This window comes from Tachypleus tridentatus, chromosome 1 (assembly GCF_004210375.1).
Source record: "Tachypleus tridentatus isolate NWPU-2018 chromosome 1, ASM421037v1, whole genome shotgun sequence".
Lineage (NCBI taxonomy): Eukaryota > Metazoa > Arthropoda > Merostomata > Xiphosura > Limulidae > Tachypleus > Tachypleus tridentatus.
Genome location: NC_134825.1, coordinates 35994065 through 36017407, shown reverse-complemented (window position 1 = coordinate 36017407; position 23343 = coordinate 35994065). Strand labels below are relative to the sequence as shown.

Sequence of the window (23343 nt, the reverse complement as noted above, 5' to 3'; positions counted from 1 at the left end):
ATAGATAAATAAGTAAACACGAAATAAGGTGCAATCATTCTTCTAATTTCTGTTTCTTTTTATTATTTTTATGAATTTCTTCACGTGAGATTGACGAACGGAGGTTAAGAGTGATAGACGGTGTATTCTCACCGAAATGAGCATCCTACTTCTGTAGTCACCTCTAAAACCTGGGATACATTTTATATCCAACATTATAGCCTGTATTCTTTGGATCTTTTTAGTTCCTTTGATTTGTGCACCGTCTTTAATTCTGTTTTCCTATAGGTTTGTTTTTGTTTATTAGAATATTATAGCCCATTATATACAAATTGCTCTATTTTGTCTAGTGTGAAGATCTTTGTAAACAGGAAAATATAGGCTACAGGTTTAGGTTATACTTTTTAAAATGGTTTACGACTGTGTTATACGCTAAAGACAAACTTCAGTTACTACTGATAGTTAGGTGGCATATGGAAACATTACAAAACAATCTATTGCTTCACTAAAATGAAATAATCTTGTGCTCTATAGAATATCATAACGGTGTGTAATTACTACAATAACTGAGATTGCCTGTAGAATGAACTCCTTTCACTTTACACAGTGTTTTCCACTCCTTGTCTTTATGTGTGTGTTGGTGTTTTTATTATAGCAAAACCACATCAGGCTATCTGCTGAGCCCACGCAGGGGAAGCAAACCCTGATTTTAGCGTTATAAATCCATAGGCATACCGCTGTACTAGGGGGACGTTTGTTTCTCATTTCTTACTAGCCTGTCACTACGTTTTATCAAGTTTTCAACAGCATCTTCTCCTCGATCTTTGTATTATTTAAGGCTTAGGAATAATACTGATAAACAGAGAAACTATGGCACTGAAATAAAAAAGCAGTCTACTTAGTAAGTGTTTGTGGTTTTGTAACAAAAAGTAGCGTTCTTGTGAAAAAGCATTTTTGTAAGAAAATGTATTTATATAACTTCCAGCTTGATATTAATTAACTTTCTTAGTGTTCACAAGGAAAGTTAACGAAGAATGGCAAAGAACATACATTACTCTAACTTGGATTAATTTGTATATTGAAAAGTCTACTTTATATTCATATAATAATCAAGTATTTCCCGTCTCTTCGACTTACTTTTCATTTATAAACGAAAAAAAATGAATTTTCTGTAATGATCTGAGGAATGATATGTGAATTTTTAAATTCATGTCTATAGAAAGGTCCTTTGGGAAATGATGGCTCGATTTAATACCCTTATCACTTCACCGCAGGATCTAGTGGAAATTTGTCGAGAAAATCTGATTCGCTTTCAGAAGCTTAGTTTAATTTTGATTCCTTTTACAAATTACTTCAAGCGATAGTAACTTTTTCACGTAATAATTCTATGGTTTCAGACATGCTTGACAGGCCTGTCTCTTTACTCAGTATATCAGAAAAAGATTAATCGTTAAAGAGCCTATTGTCGTCATTTGTTGATTGAATTTAGCTGCAAATGAAGATATTTCTATCTTTCGATAGAGGAAAAAGCAATTTCACGGCAAAAAGTGTCATTTGCTTTAATACTTAAAAATTGTATAATTTACATTAATAGATTTATGAGCACAATAGTAATTTATTATTTCACTGATTTGTTTGTTACTCATGTTTCATGCAACTCCAAGAAATATTTGTGTGTTCTATTATGAAAAGCTATGCAGTTAAGCTCATTTCACTCAAACCTGATAGATGGACCAATTCTGGAGAGATTATGGGTTGATGATCCAAACGAACGAGTATGAATGTAAATAGTCTATGAAAGGCTTTGTCCCCAAGATGTGGTGACTTTACACAGCAAGCCTGAATATTTGTGATAAGAAGATCAATTCTAATAGACAGCGTCGTTGGTGGTTGCAGTGGTTTAATAATCATGAACGTTTTACAGGATCATTTGAATTCTGTGAATTTTCATTCAGCTCAAACTTTGAGATGTAAGTGAATAATTAAATGACTAGAAGCAACAGATGTTTAGTTTATCTTTTGCATAAAGATAAATGTTGGTTTGATTGTGCAGTTGAAATTATCACTGTGCTTCATTTATAATTTCTTAAAATGAAACAGAACAGGTAGAAATTGCTTAGTTACAGTGAAATATCATTTTTATTAAATTATTTTACCCTAAGTGATTATTTTAAAAAGATCCACTAGACATACTGAGAGAATTGTTTTAGATGAACTTTGATACAGACCATCAGAGGAAACATTGAGATTGAGTTTTCATTTGTTAATGTGGCTTTATTTAATGGGAATTTAAATTTTAAACATATATTAGAAAATGTTTGAATTAATCCATGAGCCTGATACGCTTCTAGAAACTCATAAGGACGGTTTTCTTAACCGACTTGTTAGGAAACCTACTATTTTAGATTTATTATTAACTTCTAATATAAGAATGGTTGAAAGAATGCACGAGGGAGAACTTACGAGCGTAAGTGACAATTGCTCAACTGCGTTGGATGTTTTACAGTATTTGGAGAAAAATAATGAGACTACCGTTTCAGATTAAAAAATGTAATTATATAGATAAAACGATGCTAGAGGTGTTACCTTTTCTTAACTCTAAGTTACTATCAAAGGTGGAAACTTTCCAAATTAAATATTTCTATATTCAATGGTTATAAATTCATTATAAACCGACTGTTATTATGAAAAATATAGAGTTTTATAGAAGGTTAAGAGAGTTGGTTAAAATAAAAAACGTTTTATGATAAAAGGTTCACTGAAAATATGAAATTAATAGTTATGATTTTTATAAATACATTAAATTAAAACAAGTTATTAGAATGGAAACAGGGATTTTGAGGATTGATAAAGGGAGTTTTCTGTCTAATGATTAGGAAATGGTTGGGTTATTAAATTTTACTTTTTTCTCCTCCGCTAGGGCAGCAGTAAGTTTTTGAATTTACAATTTTAAAATCAGGGACTTGATTCTACTCGGTTGACACAAAAGATAGCCTAATGTAACTTTACTATAAGAAAACGACAAACACACTTCACTTTTTACTGAGAAGGTTCAAACAATATTCCTCTTCCTGAACAGTCGCTAGATGTAAACAATATAGCACTAGATGGTCACACTAGTTTTGAGATTGTTATGAAAAAATTGGAATTTTAGAGAATGATAAGCCTACGGGGCCGGATAATACTTACTCAAGGGTTTTTGATAGGATATTATTTGGATATGTGAACCATTTACTACTATTTGTTCTAATTCTTTAAATAGTTGACAGGTACAAGAAGACTTCAAGTTGGTAAATATTACTCATATTTTATAAGAGAGATGATAAAAATTACCCTCAAAACGATAGAGCTGTAAGTTTCACATCAGTAGTTGGAAAAAATTTAAATACCTGAGAAAAGATGCCTTGCAAAACTAATAAAGTTCAACAATTTTTCAACATAGTGTCATTTGGAGAAAAAAATCTTGTCTTACTAATCTTTTAACTTTTTTTTAAAGATTACTGCTTTTGCTGAGAGTAAGGATATACTCTGGTATATGTATAATTTTGGAAAGCATTAAACAAGATGTCACATAAAAGTCTTGTTAAAGTGGTTTCCACAGGTAGGGGTTAATTAAGTAAGCTCGTTGGATACAAAGGGTGGTTGGATGGAAAAAGATAAATAACCGTTATAAATGGAGTTCAGTCAAACTGGATTACTATTACAAGTGGGATGCCTCACAGTTCAGTCTTAAGACCTATATCCTTTTTCATTTATATCAGTTACATAGATAAGTGAATTTTATGGTAGAATTTTAGGTTGTAATTTCCGAAATATTTAATATAAGTCTAAAGACAATATTATAGAGGTAGTTAGTTCCACTGTGTTCAGTCTTCGAAGTTTTAACTTAGGAAGGGCACTGAAGACTTTGGAAGGTTTCAGATGAAAACTACTCTGGTACCTGTAATGAAAAGGTTATCATACGAGTATAAGTTAAGATCTCTGAATTCGAATTAACTTGAAAGAAAAAAAAAAACAGTTAGAGGAAGTATGATTGAAATGTTTAATATTATTAAGGGAAATGGCAGTATAGGTGAATTATCTTATTTTCGTACTTAATGGTAAAAATGGTAAGACTAAATAATACAAATATAAATTTTACCAGGATAAAAGACATTTTTGGCTAAAGTAGTTTAATTTTTCTAATAGGGTGTCTGACTTTTGGAATGTATTGTTTTCAGAATTGATGGATAAAATACATTTAATGGCATTGAAACAAAGGCTTGATAAACATCTAAGTGATAAAGGCTGGTTTCGAAAGTTGTATTTTTAATCTAATGTTCTGTTCAGCGAGTAACTGAACTGTAAAAGGGTATTGTGGTCCATACTTCAATGTTTTGTAGATAAAAATACAAAAAATCAACATCCCTCTTTAGTTGTTCTTATAGTACAAATTACTTTAGGTGACACCACGGTGTAGATAATGTCCCTATTATAAGGTATGGATACTTTAATGTCTTTAGAATATGAAATAATGATTGCATATAGAGTAAATCTGACCAACTTTGCTGACCGTCTCCATCCGAAAAGCTGTATTTTTAACTTGATAGGCATTGATTTTTCCAAGAGAATAATTTAACTTGTGGTCCCATTATGAAAAATTTATTACATGAAACGTAACTGCGATTTCAATCATTTATATTGGCCAATACAGTTACTAGATTGCAATTATACATAGAGTTTTTGGAGTAAACTTGAATGTCGCATTTTGCATTTTAGTTCATGCTTTCGATAAATGGACTGTAATCAAACAAGATATATGTAACTTCTTAGAATCTATGCCACTCCAAGTCCAGAATACTACCATGGTAGAAGGTGATCAGATCTAATATTAAATGAGGACCCTAAAAAAGTAACCCGTTTGTTTGTATTTACATTTCGGGCAAAATAAAACGAAGGATATCTGCTCTAGCTGTCCCTAATTTAGTGGTGTAAGATCAGAGGGAAAACAGTTAGTTATCACCACCCACTGCCAACGTTTGGGCTACTCTTTACTCACGAATAGTGGGATTGGCCGTCACATTATAACGCTCTTACGGTGAAAAGGCCAAGCATGATTGGTGTGACGGGAATTCAAATCCTCGACCTTCAGATTACGAGTCGAGGGTCATAACCATCTAGCTATGCCGAGCCCAGAAGTGACTCGTATATCCAGGCTGAAGAAACTGAATGTGGACCATTAGTTTCTCGTAGCCCACATCCAAACATTTGGCCGTAGCTAAGTAATGCTTTTTAATACGAATTAAGTATTATTAAGGATGTGTAAAATAACCATTACAACAAATAATTCAATCACTTCAATTATTAAACAAAACTGACTTTCTGGAAAAATACCTGAGCTTGTGGATTTATTTTATGCAACATAATTTGGAGTACTTTCACTTCTTCGGGTATGTATAATATTCAAAACACCGTCATCTTTACATATATATATATATAGAGAGAGAGAAACAGGCAGACAGGGAGGGAGATTTCAGTATAATCTTCCAGGCTAACAGCTAAAACATATTGTTCTTCTTTGTAAGTTGAGTAACATGTGAAGTGTTCAGACATCAAAATAAGGGACTCATTCCAATGTTAAAAGTAAGCCCGGTGTATATGTTTGTCTGTAGAAATATTATACTGTTTGATTTGTGTGTGTTGCTTCAATTTATGTCATAACGTTTATAGATTAGAATATACAAGGGAATTTAATGTAATTACAGAACACTGGAAATTTCCAGGTTAGCAAACCGTTCTCAGGCATCTATGTTTCTACCTTATCATTGTATTTTGTTCATTTATTGGGTCAATATTTTCTTTTTAATCGTTTGCTTCATTCTTCCTTTTACAAATATTGACCAAGAACAACGAGTCAGTATGGCCTTAAGCATGCGAGCAACGGAATAAGTCTGAAACATATGTATAGATACATACATATAAATGTTAGTAGTAGTTAAAAACTATACAATGTATTTGGAGTTTAATGACTAATTACAATGAAAGTATTCTCAACGTTCAACTCTGCATCTTTTTAAGTATTCGTGTTTTTTATATATATGGTAAATCTAATAAGGCTTTTTCTCAACGTCCGTAATTTTGAGATACTGATAAGAGAAAAGCAGCACCCTTAAACTCATTAAAACGCCTTTGCCCTCTTTGATACGCCCACAACATAAAATATGGAGAATGTTGTGTGGTATCGCGAGCTAACTCCAAAATCCAGAGATCTACCACAAGGCCAACTCGCGCCTTAAGAGTTTCCTTAACGTATTTTATGGTTGAAATGTGTCACTCTTTTTTTATATTTTTGTAATATAAAGAAAATTTACCAAAGAATACTAGATATCTTAATATGAAAGTATGTACGTACATAATTCAATTTTTATTAATTTATAATGACGTTTTTATGTTCAACTAACAGCCTAGTGCGATTGATAAATTTGAGTCTTGAACACTTTCTGTTATTTTTTTTGCATGACTTCGTTTGTTAGTCTAAATTTTCATCATTCATGTGTTTCGAAAAATTCTGTAGGGTTACAGTTCAGGATATTGTAACAGTTTACATGTGCACAGACACATGTTCTCGTGGGTGGCAGCTGTGAGGAACAGACGCATAATCAATAAAAGCCAGGAATCAGAGAATACAAAAATAAAATAAAACAAATGAAAATATTAGTACATTGGAATAGGAGGCGTGATAAGACAGATGTATATAGGTTTTAAACTGCAACTGAAGTTGCCACAGTTGATTTTCATACTTCCAGCATTAAACGCCCAACTTATGGTAACAGTTGCAAAGGTTTTATTTGTGGCATTTCGTTTGTCTAGACAAACAATTTATGGAGTCTGTGACAAGAAATAGTTTTGTCTGTTATCTGCTTTAAAGCCAATAAATCATGTCTATAGGAGTGAGTCATTTTTTGAAGTTTTAAAACAACAACAAAGGCTCAACTGTGATGCTTATCGACTTGACATGATAGAACAAATGCGGCCTTTTGTATATAATGTAATGGCCCTAGTACGATGTTTATCACCAAGCGTTCATGAGTCAAGTACTTGTTCTTGGACGTAAAGCACCTGAAGTTCAACCTGGAACTAATGTTTTGAATGTCAAATATATGCTCCTAGTGGAAATCACAAAGCTAAAAACCAAGTTTCAATACCAGTGGTGGGCAAAGTACAGATAGCCCGTTGTGTAGCTTTGTGCTAAGCAACAAATAAACAATCAAATGCATATAGTTTGTGCTTGTTTATATGAGAGACGAAAGTAAATATTTAAGCACTCATAAAAAGAGCACACTTAATAAAGTTGCTACATGACTTAAAGTAATGTGAGAAGATACTGACAGTCAGTTGTTAACTTAGTATGAAATATTTTACCCAGACTAGAGAACTTGTACAGTTATTGTTTTATGTTATAATCGTCCTGCTAACAGCTTACTTGTTTGTTTATTTTAATTTCATCAAAACTACGCGAGGGCTATCTGCGCTACTCGTCGCTAATTTAGCAGTTAAGACACTAGAGTAAGAGCAGATAGTCATCACCATCCACCAGCCCACTCTTGGGCTTCTCTTTTACCAAAGAATAGTGGGATTGACTGTAACATATGAACGTCTACACAGCTAAAAAGGCGAGCATGTTTGGTGTAATGGGGATTCGAACCTTCACAATAAGCGACAAACGTTATTTTCACTAATCTACACTTTACTTTTTCAGCAGTTTTGTTTGAGAGTTTTCCACTATCCTGTAATTTGATTCACAGCATATGTCCAACGCGGTTTCTATTATTCTACGGTTTGCTTAGTAACTGGTGTCAAGTACTGTTTCTACTGTTCTACTTACTTTATGATAGTTGGTAACTGCTATTTCCACTGGTTATCGTAGTTTCTTTCTTAATAATGCACAAAATTTAATATTTATACTTTCTCATTGTAAAAATTCATGGTTTTAAACACTGTTTCATTGTTAGCTTCCCTCGGTGGGCCCAAAAGATAGCCCAATGTGGCTTTACTATAAGAAAACACACACACACATATTGTTAGCTATATTATTCAAACACTATTTCAATTATTAACTATATTATTTCAAATACTATTTTTATTGTTAGCTATATTATTTCAAATACTCTTTTCATTATTAACTGTATCATTTCATACACTGTTTTCATTGTTAGCCTTATTATTTCAGCCACTATTTTGTTGTTAGCTATATTATTTGAAACACTACTTTTATTATTAGCTATATTATTTGAAACACTATTTATATTGTTAACTATATTATTGCACACACTATTTTTATTATAGCCTAATTACTTGAAACACTATTTTCATTATCATCTATATTATTTCAAACACTATTTTTATTTCCAGCCTTATTATTTCCTTAGAAATTAACTGCCACTGTTTACCACTCAACATCTATTTTCTGCACATTTTAAAAGTTCTTTTGTGTGTGTGTGTGTGCGTATATTCTATTAGAAGCTATTTTACAGTTGTAAGACCTCAAATACTGAAGAAGTTATATTTATGTCGTAATTTATTGGCTGAGAAAAAATCATAATATCATTAATATTTGATGTGTTTGAATTACACCTGTATAAATGCGTTGAAATTTGTCCGAAACTCGTTGTTAAAATGAGAAAAATACTGGTAGACAATTTTTAAATGTTTTAGAACAAACTTTAATGTTATGTCTTTGTCAAAACAAGTAGAAAGAAAACAGCGAAAGACAATAGGCTAGCATTAATGACGGTTTTGCGAGAAGCAGTATAAAAGAGATGTTTGCACACCTGTGGTGCAGCTAATACTTTGTCTACAACGATAAACTGAGAACCACAAGCTCCTTTCTGGCCTTCAATAACATCTGTTTACAGCACACAAAAGATTTGGAACAAAGGATTCTCTTCGTGTTAACACACGGTTGTATGAGATGAGTAAACACCTTTTATTCTTTGATAAAGAACTGTTGAACAGAAAATTGGTCAAAATAGAAGATTATTCTTAACAGATTCGTTCTTTATTTTTCATCTCCTACTCGTATGTGCAAAGAACCGAAACAAATCCACAAGATTATAAGTGACTTAAGTTTCTCTTTGACCTTTCCAAGTAGTATAAATATCATAGCCATTGAACAAATGAGCGAATGATAGCAGATAACCAATTCAGATTAAATATTATTTTAACCAAAGGTGATATAATTTTATATTTGTTAAAATTAATTTTGTTTGTCTATATCTGATCTTAGTTTTCAGTAACAGCGATCATTTAACTCTTATTCAAGTATTTAATAAATGTGCGTGTGTGTGTTTCTTATAGCCAAGTCACATCGAGCACTGAGCGCACCGAGGGGAATCGAACCGCTGATCTTAGCGTTGTAAATCTGTAGACTTACCACTATATTAGCGGGATACAGTATTTGATGAATGACAAGACGATATTTAAGTGATTCCTAATACTTTTTAGTGACTTTAACTATAAAAAAAAAGAAGACTCCCCTGATGGCTCCATCTGAGAGCTTATAACGCAAAAAATCGGCACATCCAAATTAGCCTATTTGCATAGCGTTGCGCTGAGCAACAAATAACAACAAAAAATATTCTTTTTTGCAACGTTTGTAACATATTAAGTTCAAATATCATATATATGATTACTAGAAAATTGTTATGAGAAATAAAATTCAGCTATCTATGGAGAAGTGAAACTATGAAAGCAATTTAAACTTCTCAGTAAATATTAAATAAAATTGTGTTACGATGTGAATTAAAATTTTAACAAAGTGCACCATAATACTGTGACTGCCACAGTATAGTATTATTACACTGCCACGATGTTCACTACAGATACAATTGACCAACCGTGTACAACTATTCCTGTCGCCAAAGTGAAAGTTAGTATTTATTGTGTGACACACTTACCTTCAAAATAGTCCACCCCACAATATTTATTGACTATCACACTTCATTTTGAACTTTTGGTTATATTACACATTCTTTTACGCCATATCCTACAGCGTTAGGTTACGTCATATTTAACATTGGGGAACATCCCTAATTAAATTTTGTTCTTACATCGATCATGGCCAACAGAAGTGAAAGATAAGTCTCTAGCATGAATAAATACTAACAAGATGGAGAGAGACAAAAACTACCAAACGTTTATGATTAAAAATGGCACGAAAACTATAATCGAGTATAAAAAATCAAATGGTTACCTTGCTTTGAAACTGATTAGTTGAGTACGTCCAAGGAGTCAGCTGAAAGAGTCAATAAAGCAAGTAAATATGTGTGAATAGTGTTTACAGTTTACACTTATTCTCAATAAATATGAACTAAACACCGAGAATATCACTGCGTACATTACGGTTGACGATCTGTTTTAATATTAGTAACTTCACTTGGGAAAATTAATCGTTTTTAAAGGTAAAAAAACATTTAAAATGAAATATAAAAGCGATTCCAAATAAGAACAAATAAAAGCAAAGTAACAAACATTTGTAACTTCAGACATTCACGAAGATGAAAGAGTGGAGAAGCCAAAATGGAAGGTCTATTGTTATAAAATTGTAATATTAATGTACGGAACAGTAGATATACATACAGCAAAAATGGAAGGTCTGTTGTTATGAAATCGTAATATTAATGTACGGAACAGTAGATATACATACAGCAAAAATGGAAGGTCTGTTGTTATGAAATTGTAATATTAATGTACGGAACAGTAGATATACATACAGCAAAAATGAAAGGTCTGTTGTTATGAAATCGTAATATTAATGTACGGAACAGTAGATATACATACAGCAAAAATGAAAGGTCTGTTGTTATGAAATCGTAATATTAATGTACGGAACAGTAGATATACATATAGCAAAAATGAAAGGTCTGTTGTTATGAAATTGTAATATTAATGTACGGAACAGTAGATATACATACAGCAAAAATGAAAGGTCTGTTGTTATGAAATTTTAATATTAATAAACGGAACAGTAGATATACATACATCCAAACACTGGAATGTCGACATTTCAAGGTTTTGAGAGTTTATTCAAAATATCAGAAAATCAAAATACTCTGTCTAAACCATTGACACCACTTGTGCTACATGACAAGTCTTAATTGTTACATACAATGTGTTAAATGTAAGGGACGATATTGAGTTTTGAGGTTAATTCAGCTGTATATTTTAGATATATCCAAGTTCGTTGTATCAATGTTCGATTATGAACGTTTTAAGGTGCAATGCATAATCGCTTATTCAGTATACATATACATATACGAAGTATAATCACTTGTTTAGTATATGTTTCAATTTATGGAGTATAATCACTTGTTTAGTATATGTTTCAATTTATGGAGTATAATCACTTGTTTGGTATATGTTTCAATGTATGAAGTATAATCACTTGTTTAGTATATGTTTCAATTTATGGAGTATAATCACCTCTTTAGTATACGTTTCAATGTATGGAGTATAATTCCTGGTTTAGTATATGTTTCAATGAATGGTGTATAATCACTTGTTTATATATATTTCAATGTATGGAGTATAATCACTTGTTTGGTGTATGTTTCAATGTATGAAGTATAATCACCTCTTTAGTATACGTTTCAATGTATGGAGTATAATTCCTGGTTTAGTATATGTTTCAATGAATGGTGTATAATCACTTGTTTATATATATTTCAATGTATGGAGTATAATCACTTGTTTATATATATTTCAATGTATGGAGTATAATCACTTGTTTGGTATATGTTTCAATGTATGAAGCAAAATCACCTCTTTAGAAAACGTTTCAATGTATGGAGTATAATTCCTGGTTTAGTATATGTTTCAATGAATGGTGTATAATCACTTGTTTATATATATTTCAATGTATGGAGTATAATCACTTGTTTATATATATTTCAATGTATGGAGTATAATCGCTTGTAGTCTTCCGGTGGCTCAGCAGCAATTCTAAGGGCTTATAAGATTAAAAACTGGGTTTTGATACTCAAAGTGAGCACAGCACAGAAAAACCATTGTGAAGCTTTGCACCTGGCAACAAATAAACAATTGCATGTTTATTCATGAGTAAACATCGTAATATCTTTTAACACACGATATTTGAGATTTTGTTTAATTACACGTACAGGAACGAACAGAAATTTGTGCTATCCGTTCTTTTAACTGCCGCACTCCCAAGTGGCACAACAAAACATCTTTGGACTTACAATAAAAGAAACCGAGTTTACATACGTGTGTTGGGCAAAGCACGGATAGCCCATTGTGCTTTGTTTTTCAAAAGAATCAGTTCCTTAAACCAAGCTCATTCGAATATACTGGAGGCAATAGTTTACCCATAGTATAAAATAAGGTTTGTGATAAAGTGTATAGAACGTTTGAAAGCAATACAGAAACGAAAAATAATGGTTTTGATAAAGAATACTAGCTAGAGTTAACATTTAATTGATGTCAAACAATGTCAATATATTACACTTTACTTGTGTGATGTCTAGAGAATGTTATTACACGACTATTATATTTTCGTATCACTATTACATTCAAGATTTTCTTGAATCATTTCAGTTAATCATGTAATTAAGAGATGTTGCGTATAATAATTATCTTTCTAAGGTATTTTAATAATCATGTGAAGTATATTTGTTTATCATTTGTTAAATATAGCTAAATGAATCGTAATTACCACTCTTTTAGTACATTGTTTCTCTATATCCTGTTACAGTTCTACAACTTAGGACATGTACATACACAGAAAAGCATGTTAATAAGTGCTAAAGGTACCTTAAGTGTAAGGATGGAGAGGACATAACAGATCGGCGTCAGTTATTTTGTAAATCATTTTGCTTGTTCTCGTGTGATTACGGGATTACGGGTGAATTTGATATCCATGGTGGTTATCAGCAAGGACACGTTAGAAACGTGCAAAGATGACGAGTCAGCTCTGCCTAGTTCATGAATAATCTTTATAGCCTCTATATTTTCATGTGATTCATATCGTTTAAAGTCACCCATATCGATGTGAAAGAACACTAAAAAGGGGGAAGTATTTATGATTGGGGGACAGCATTCTTCAGCCACCTTTCTTTACTACTTGTCAAATGTTATATCACTCGAATCAGGATTCAGATCTCGCAGTGTAGTATTCGTCTGTAGGTTTTCGAAATTTATTGCAAAGCTACACGAAAGCTATCTGTGCTAACCGTCTCTAATTTAGCAGTGAAAGACTAGAGGGAAGGCAGTTAATCATCACCGCCCCCGCCAACTCTTGGGTTACTCTTTTATCAACGAATAGTGGGATTGACCGTCATATTATACCACCCCCATGGATGAAAGGGCCAGCACGTTTGGTGAGACGAGGATTCGAACCCGCGATCCTCAAATTACCAGTCGAATGTCTTAACCACCTGGTCATGCTGGACCATTGTTCTATTCGTCAAGACGAGACTAAATGTAATGCCAGAAAATGAGAGAAAATGGAAGGTTGAATCCTTAAATTTAAGCACCTTTAAGCATGAAAATAAGCAAGTCACGTGACAAACAAAGTCGATATAAAGTCGTGGTGGAACTATCAGAGTTATATTGTATTTAACTAAACTGTTTGAGCTTTAAGTTAAAAAATAAAGAGACCTCATGTGATGTGTAGTAAAATAAAAGTAATATTTATCTATACCATTGATTTATTAATATTATTATGTTGATATAAATAAATAATATCTATCTATATCATATATACAATCACAGTAAATTTACTTGCGTTGTACGATGGACAGTACCTTTCCAATTGGCTTATGAATAGAATTTCTTCGTTCAAGATATTTTCATAGAGACCAGCTCTCTCTAGATCTCATAACAACTGTTTAAATTAATATTTTTTTATTTAAAAAGAAACGTTGGATTTACTTATATCAACTAGCACTGCCATATACTTGTCATTCTCATTCAACACAGGGAAGGTCATAAGTCGAGATATCATACGTCCTACCAGTTAAGGACACTATTGTCTGTATTCTTTCACAATGTGCAACATTACATAAACACCACACATGAATAGAACAGGTATTAATATGTAAAATAACAAAGAAACAAAAGGAATAAGTGAAGTCAATTTAAACCAGATAAAAACTTACATGAATTCGGAATAAGGGGACATTTTTGAAAACGTTCTACATTAAGATAAGAAGGTAGAAAATGTATGGTATGCCTTCATATGACATCAGACTACATTTCGACAGTTATTTTGTGCCTTAGTTGTGATCTACAGTGGCCCAGCGATATGTCAGTGGACTCACGTTGCTAAAAACCGGATTTCAATATCCGTGGTGAGCAAAGCACAAATATCCTGTTGTGTAGCTTTGTGCTTAATTCCAAACAAACAAAAGCCTTGGTTGTAATGTAATACATTTGAAAATTGTTTGCTCTTGAGAAGAGATTATTGAAGTTTATAATACTGGAATGTCCATTATACTCAATGATATTGAAAAAATAAGAATGCGTTAACTGTAAGATAAGATATCTTGAAAGTGAATAAGCAAATCAGCCTCCACCTTCCTGGTATCCACCAACGAACTCAAAATGCAAACAATACTAATTATCAAATATGGAATAGGAGAGCTAATCTAATGCACCATTCATGATTGCAGAACATTCCTAAAATACTTCAATTATGTTCCAAGTCATTTATTTAAAGGGCCAATTTAACATCACCCAGTTTAGAAACCACCGTATTTTAAAGAAAATATGTCATAGAAAGCATATCAAACTTAGCTCAAAATCGTTTTTGACGTAAATTGACGGAGTAGCGAATGTAAGCCTTTGCTTTCATCTTGCTTTCCAGCCATAATAATATTAAACAGTTTTGTACCTGAAAAACTTAAAAACTATCAGGCAACAAGTATGGAGTGCCATATCAGAAGGAAAGATTCCAAAGCAAAGTTTAATTATAGAGTGAGGAAAATAGACGATACGTTAATTGAATTTAGAAAAGATGTGGAAAGATTTGCCAAATTGCGTTATGAATTGAGATCAATTCATAAATCCCACAGTAGGTGAGGACGTAAGAATCAATCTAAAGCAAAGTAGATGTACGTACATCTTTAAGGAAAATATCTAGATAGTGGTGGAACTGGAATATATTAAAGCCACATATAAAGAACTAAAAGTATCATCTAATAATTATATGATCAAAGTTTACTCAGAAGAAGATGTGAACCATACAATCAAAAATATTTCAACTGTAATCTAAGATGGTACTTTGCTTGGAAATGCAAGGGTCTTTACGAAATAAACTCCTTCCAAAGGATGTCAGAAAAGTGGTCTAAGTGTGGGAAGCATGAATATTACAACTGAGACTGTGAGAAATTAAATATCATTATAAACCCTAAGAAGATACTCAGTATCCCAAGAATGAATCTCAAAGTCTAACCATAGTAAAGAAAAAATAATTAACCAAAGAACAGAAAAAAAGGTGTTAGATTGAATTCAGGGGTAAAGTTCAGCAGCGAATACTCCATTAACTTCAGTTGAAATAAAAAGTTAGTTATTGAAAGAAAACTGATTTTATAATTACCATTGTTTGATCCGATTAGTCATGAGAGGTAAAAAGTTACTTCTGAGATGAAGATAGAAAATGTATTATTCGAGCCTTGCGTCATTCTTATCATTAGTTATATAAACTAAAGTTTACACTCTGCACAGATCATTTAACATTAAAGAGGTGATGATATTTTACAATCCGGAATCCTCAGTATTAATATGACTTCAGAAACTTTAAGACCACAATTTTAACATTGCGCATCATCCCAGATGTAACCATAGAAATACTAATGCATTATGCAAAAGACATTGTATTTCCATCAAAGAACAAGCACTGTGAAAGTGTGGAACAACAAAATAATAAAGACAACTAACATAATTTGCAACAAAGCAAAATCCAAACTTAGACATCATCATATGAAGAAGAACTAATGTGGCCCAACACACTATTAAAAGGCCCTCAGATAAAATACATGATTATTATTCCATTTAATCAGCAGAACCACAATAGTGCAGAATTGTCCTCAGTGCAAACAGTGGTTTGGTTTTATATAGCCAAAGACAATTATATACTGGATACAGTGGGATTCATTATTCCAACTAGAAGTTGTGTTATGTAAAAGAAATGGGAAAATGCCAGAAGACATAAATTATCGATATAACTAGTTCTTCACAATCACTACAATCCAAAACACTCTATTATTTCCATAACCATCCAATATCTGGACAGTTAAGTATTAAAAAGATACTGGGAAAAATAGAATAACAATTTTATTATGCTGAATGCTAGAAATTAATAGAAAATGTTAAAGTATGGTGTGAGACAAAAGAGGTAACATGGAAAGTTATGATATTATTGTGTTGGAGAACCATTTGAGATAGTCACTTCGATTAACAGTGGGAATAAATGTATCATGATGGTGATAAACTATTGTACCAAATGGCTGGGAGCTTATTGTTTCCTAACCAGAAAGTAAGAACTCTAGAAGGAAGCTTTCAACACATTTGTTTAACAATTTGATGTGTCTACAGAACTTATTCACATAAGTGAGTGTAATTAAATCAGCCTTGTTTATAAAGATATGTCCAATGTTAGCAATCAAAATACCCAGAGCAATAGTTCTTCACCAAACTTCTGAAGAAATGGTGGAGTTTAAAATAATTAGTCAATGGTAAATTAACCCGTTGAAGAAGTCAATATTTCTATCCTTACTACTTCCAGAGTGTCACCAAAGATGGAAACAGGAGCAGATTTTTTTTACTTTGACCATCTATCTGGATATCATTCTCAAAGTAACAAAGAAGCTATTAATAATAAAGAAGATGTCATCTCATCTTTGTAGCACAAGCCACAGAAAATAAAATTACCAAAAAAACATATGGTCCACGAACAGCTTAAAAACAGTGAGTAAAATATTGAAAATAGTTGTTGGTTTTTGTTAAATATGATTTTATTGTACTTTGTTAACCAAATTTAGTTTGTGATTTTACTTGTTTGCTGAAGGTATCTAATTAGCATCACTCGTGACTTTATTATTGCTTAAATAAGTTTAATATAATAAGTTTTTAATTTTTGTTCTTGGGATTTTACCATGGTAATGTACATTACCATGTGGTGAGGATGACTGCATATTATGGTATTCTATCAATTTCTTACTTTAATCGAAGCTCTTCAAGCATTTTTCTACCGGATTTTGAGTCCAAGAATTCATCATTTGCTATCTATTGTCTTTAGAATCATGGAAGGATAACCTTTGTGTAATTTGCCTGGTTTTCGGAAAGCAACAAATCAAATTATTTTCTAGACTTTTAACTTCGAGAGAGAGACAACTCATTACAAGTTAGTTTTTTTGCCTGAAGTACCACATTCAGTGTGACAGCTGTTGCCTATGGTATTAATGTAATTTTAAAAAAACTATCTTTAATCAAGCTAATATGAATTTGGATAATTGATTGGAACTTCAAGCTTGCAGCATCATTGAAACATACATTAAAATAGTTGTTATGAGAATGATTCTCGGTAAAATCAATTTCCAATTTGATACTGAGTTAAAACATAAGAGCTTTTAAAGTTTGGAAAGAAAAAACACGTTACGAAAACAATGAATATTTCATGGTTATAAGTAATATTTAGCAGTGAAATATACGGTTAATTTTTTTAAATTATATATTTTTCTATTGACAATATTTAACGTTTTTATGTTTAGAATTACTGCAATAGCATAAATTAAACAGACCTGAAATACATAACTGCATTCGATGAAACAAACCATCAAAATCAAAGTACATTAAGACACAAATATGAATCATTTATTCACAAAAAAAACAACTAGTTTTTGCTCATCGTATCAGCCACAGGCCCTTTTCAGGCAATACAATAAGTGATTTATTTCCTGAGTTATAGTTTAGAGCATGGTCTAGTTTTAAAATCTGATTATATTCACCTCTCTTCATCATTCTGCTTAAGATTACATTTGTGCTCTATTTCAATCCTCTCAGTAAATTAGTAGTTAAGATTTGTTTAATTGTAATATAAACACAAAGTTTTACAATGGGCTATCTGTTCTCGGCCCACCACGGGTATCGAAACCCAGCTTCTAGCGTTGTAAGTCCACAGACATACCGCTGTGCCACTGGGAAACAGTAGTTATGTTATTTCTGCTTATTTGCTTCAACGCAAAGCTGCACAACAAACTACCTGCGCTCTATCTACCACATCGAATCGAACCCTGGATTTTGACGTTGTAAGTCCGTAAACATAGCTATGACCCACTGGAAGATATCAAGTATGGTCCTTATTCAAAAACAAATTGTAGCCACACCTATAGATAAACCTTTAGAATAATTCAAAATATTAATAAAAACAAAGAGTATCTTTAAAGATAAGTCGCTACAACAATTACTTACTTAAGTACTTTTACCTTACTTACATTATAGCGACTATATTACATATAGTCTTGATTCAGCTTAAATTTATAGCTACGTCTTTCATCCAAATTAAAAAAACAATACTTTAATTACACTGGTTAATTAACAAAGACATTATCTCCGAATAAATAGTAATTAAACCTCATCAATTATAAGAAGCCTTTGGAAACAATGTATTTGGTTTATTTGTATCAGACGTGCAGTTTTCAAGGTATGTATATATAGACTGTTGCAGATTTGTCGGGTAAATTGCACATTTAGTGTACGTATAACACTGACGTGTACTAACAATGCATGTATAACACTGACATCATAGCTAATAAAAATAGTGCATGCATTTGTTAAACAGTAAAACGTCTTGTGTGAATACAAAGGATGTTCAGACACTGCTTTTAATTAGTTATATTCATGATGTCAAACAAAAACACATATGTTCAATAAGTTTTGATGCAATGTGATAAAACACTACAACCCAATCGCTTTCGAAAGGTGGACGTTTCTTCCTGGATCAACTGGAAACGGTGGTGTAATCGAATGAGCGTTATATATGGAGAGTTGAGTGAAATGATGAAGGTCGTCTAGCTTACCAGGAAATGTTTAGTATATTTTTTCATGTATTGTTTTGGTTGTCTTATTTCCATTACAATGTAACGCGCACTGATAGTGTTATGTAAAAAGATTTAGGAATATTTTGCTTTAAAAATGGTTAGAAAATAAACAATTAAAACTAAAAAAAGTGATTAAAAACGAAATGTTACACTAATTTATACAAACAGATATGGAAAATTATTTGCTCTCACCATACGTACATAATTCACTATACACAGTAAAAGCAAACATAGTTGCCAAACTGCTTTGTTTGTACTTTGTTTTTAATATAACCAAAACATTGTTTGTAAAAATATTACTTTGATTGTAATTTTGTTTCAATTTAACCATGATAGCCCAAGAAATAACTTTTTACATAAAAAAATAGATATTTAGTACTGAGTTTGAACCCCTGTCCCACCAAATATACTCGTCCTTTCAGCCGTGGAGGCATTATAAGGTTACTGTCAATCCCACTATCCTATGGTAAAGGAGTAGCTCAGAGTTAGAGGTGGGTGGTGATAACTAGCTTCCTGCCCTCTTGTCTTTTAAACTAAACAACTCGAAATAAATACAATGTTTATAGGTGTCGAAATAACGCAAATGTTCGAAATTAAATTATTTTCAAAGATTTGACCCACCCCCAGTAGCACAGCGATATGTTTGCGGACTCACACCGCTAGAAACCGGGTTTCGATACCCGTGGGGAGCAGATCACAAATATCTCATTGTGTTTGTTTGTGCTTAATTCCAAACAATCAAAGATTACAATTACCAAAATATTGAAATGTCTAAAACTGACCTTGTTTATAACTTAAACTGTAAAACATTAAAATACAGAATATAAGTATGAAATTCAGTTGCACTGCCTTCATATACAGCACTAAGTATAAACATAACTATGAATGATTATAAGTCTACAAAATTACAAGCAAATTCCAGGGCTTTGATATCCTTCGGTGGACAGTTGTCATATAGCCCATTGTGTTGTTACGCATTAAAAAAAACAGCAAACAAGAAAGTTATGAAATAAACTACTTTCAAAAATGTATAAAATCTGTAATAGTAAATAAGAGCTACGACTTTCAATTAACAGCGTTTTTATGCTTTTATTGAGGACATCATAAATTTTCAATCATGAAAAAAGTATTTATAATTTTCTCCAAATGATATATATATATAATAATAATTTAAAATAAAATGCTCAATGTTTTTCTCTTTTAACAAACTTTCATACGAATAATTTTATCAAAGTAACTCAACTAAGTTATGAGATAACTATTTTATTCTTAAAACCCTAACTAAAATTATCGTGTTATATTTAAGTAACCTTTCCAATGCAAATACATTTAAAGTCATTCAATTTATTCAGCATGCGGAAAAGTATAAGCTTTTGTAGAAATTTAATTTTTTAAATCCAGTAGTTGATCCTCCCATTGGATGTGCGTGTGTGTTTTGTTATAGGTAAGCCACATCGGGCTATCTGCTGAGTCCACAAAATGGAATCGAACCCCTGATTTTAGCGTTGCCAATCCGTAGACTTATCGCTGTACAGCGGGGGACCTTCTCATTTCATAAGAGGTGGATACTGAGTTGCATTTCTGAACTTCGTATAAACTTGTTTCATTTATTGCAATCATTATGAAAGTGTAGTTGAGGTTCTTAAACGAAAATCACGTGTGCTAATTTATTTTGATTGTTAACAGTTTTTTTGCAATCGAATGAAGAATATGAAATTAACTGTATATTTAAAAAGGACTCTTTATGATCTCACATAAGTTTCAGTTACACACCTTTCTAAACAGCTCTACTTTATATTTTAATGAAATAGGGATAACTTTTTTTTTAGTTTTGTGTTATTTGTATTATCAGAATTAAGAATTAAAAGTGTCTCACATACAGAATCCCTCCAAGAGGACTGCAGTAAATTTACGGATTTACGATGCTAAAATATGCGGTTCGATTCCCCTATTCGGACGTAGTAAATATTCCTCAAACAAACCTAATTATCGACATGCCTCAAATGTATTTTTCAGAATGAAATTAATAAAATAAAAAGACATTAGGAATGGTTTATAATAAATCACTGTATACATTTTATATGTAGTGCCAAAGTCAACGTCCACTGATTTTCTAGGACAGTGATTTGTGATATATGTAGTGCTCAAGTCACCGTCCATTGAGTTTTTGGGCAGTGGTTCTGTCATCTAGATCTGAAACAATATTTTTTTACACTTTTGATTTCGAATTGCAATGAACAAATTAAAAGTAATGTGGAAAAAATCTGCTATTAACGTGTTTTTATCAAAAGTTTTAATTCTAATGAGGAGACTCCTCATAGGATTTAGATGTGGAGTGTAATAGATGCACCCCTCTAGTGAAGTATGTAATTAATATAAGATTAAGTTATACTTAAGAAATTTACTTCTAGGCAATTAGAAAATACGTTCTCTACATGTTCAGTTTGCTTACTACCACTAGAAATCTTAACATTTTCTTGGTTTTTTGCACTTGGCTTTGTAAATTCTATTTAATTTGGAGAAAGTACTTGGAGGTTTATATGCTTTGCTCAAGTTACTTTCGTATTTTAATGGACATTTCAGCAGTTAGTTGCACGCTCTAAGCTTTATTTTGCGCTATAAGGTTTATGACAGAATTAATACTGACTTACAAACAACCTAAGGTTAAACTAGGCACAAAAGAAAAATTTTAGTGCATTGCCAAAATGTTTTTACTTCATTACATCATTTATTTTACTGATATAATGAAGTAAAAACAGGAGGGTACACAGAAGGCTTAGTACGTTATATTAAAATGAATTTAGAATCTCATTACGTCATTACAGTACATATTACCTTGTCTGATGATGCTCCATCTGACAACTATGATATTAGGAACAGTTTTAAACGCAAACGCCCATATCATAAGTCATGCTAACTTTCCAAACTCCAAATAATGTACGAAAACGACGTTTTTTCCCAGCACTACTTTTTACTGTAAAATCACACAGAACACCATAGGAGCTGCGTTCGTCGATACAACTGGTATTTATTCATATGGAACTTCATGAATACCTGTTTCATTCTACATCTACTTGCGGTACAGAACGGTTAACTGGAAGATACGGCTTGAACCCTTATTCTAATAAAACTAATATCATGATGAACTCATTTCCGGAAGTATAAAGTTGGTATTCCTGTGCGATACAAAGGCATCAGAACATTGGTTTGACAGTATGTAGTGTCTGTCTCGATCTTTGTGCTCACTAACTTGTTTTTTCTGGAATTTCCATAATTGATAATGAATTTCCTCGAAAATGTTTCGCGAAGTGCCATATATCACTTTTAGAAATTGGTTTCAGCCGTAAACTAACAAAAAATGTTGCGAAACTTGTTATAATTATGAAGGTCCATATACACTTCATCGAGTGTCGTCAGATACTGCCATTTTTCCCTATATAGATAGTTATGTAATTTTCTACAATTAGTCCTTTTTTCTGGGATGTTTTATGAATGTAACTTGTGTACACATGACAAACATGACAGGGATTCTTTGTGGTCATGTTGATTATTGATGCTTCGAAAATGGGGAGAGCTTTTGGCACTGGCCTTCGTTGTCATGAATTTTTGCCTTTTACAAGACGTTGCTTCTTGTTTAACACATATAGGTATAAAATTTGTTTCTGAATGGTCCGAGTTCCCCAAGTTGATTTATATGCTATTTCTTTTCAACACCACAAATTACATACTTCCGCTTTCAAAACTCTAAATCCTTGATCTGAATATATTTCTATGATAGAAATATTTGGTGTCAGAAAGGACTGTTACGTGTCCTTCTCAAAAGTTATCAGTTTCAGGTGGTATCACAGTAACTATCAAAAGCCAAGACCTGCAAAATGTAGTTCTGATACATTCCATTCCACCTAGGCTTTATATTTATATTTTCCAATAATCTAATCCTTCTAAGGGTGCGGCTCAAATACTATTTGAACATCTTGCTGGAATTGAAAGTTTAAAATGTAGTAAGCGGAAGAGTCATCTAAGAAAACATTCGAAATGGATGAGAATGTCTTTGACAATTTTTAACATGAAATCGATTCCAAACATGCTCAGAAATAAATACAGAAACTAGTGGGATATGTTTGGAGTAAGATTCAGCAAGAGAAGTTTGTTGAAGGCGGTTACAAGAACGTAATCAGCATGGTAAAGAATCAACCAAAAAAAACATATTTCACGTGTGAGCATGGCAAAGCTGTTTTAAAAATATAACAAAAACTAAAAAAATAAGTGG

The 23343-nt window shown here is 32.1% G+C and overlaps 1 long non-coding RNA gene across 1 annotated transcript; it reads right to left on the bottom strand.

Moving 5' to 3' along the window:
* Positions 1–1862: 1862 nt before the first annotated feature.
* LOC143246591 (uncharacterized) lies at positions 1863–22060 on the bottom strand. Its single transcript, XR_013026059.1, has 3 exons — positions 21909–22060; positions 10211–10252; positions 1863–3919 (listed from the first exon to the last, which is right to left on the bottom strand). It is a non-coding gene; the product is annotated as an uncharacterized LOC143246591 (long non-coding RNA).
* Positions 22061–23343: the final 1283 nt, after the last annotated feature.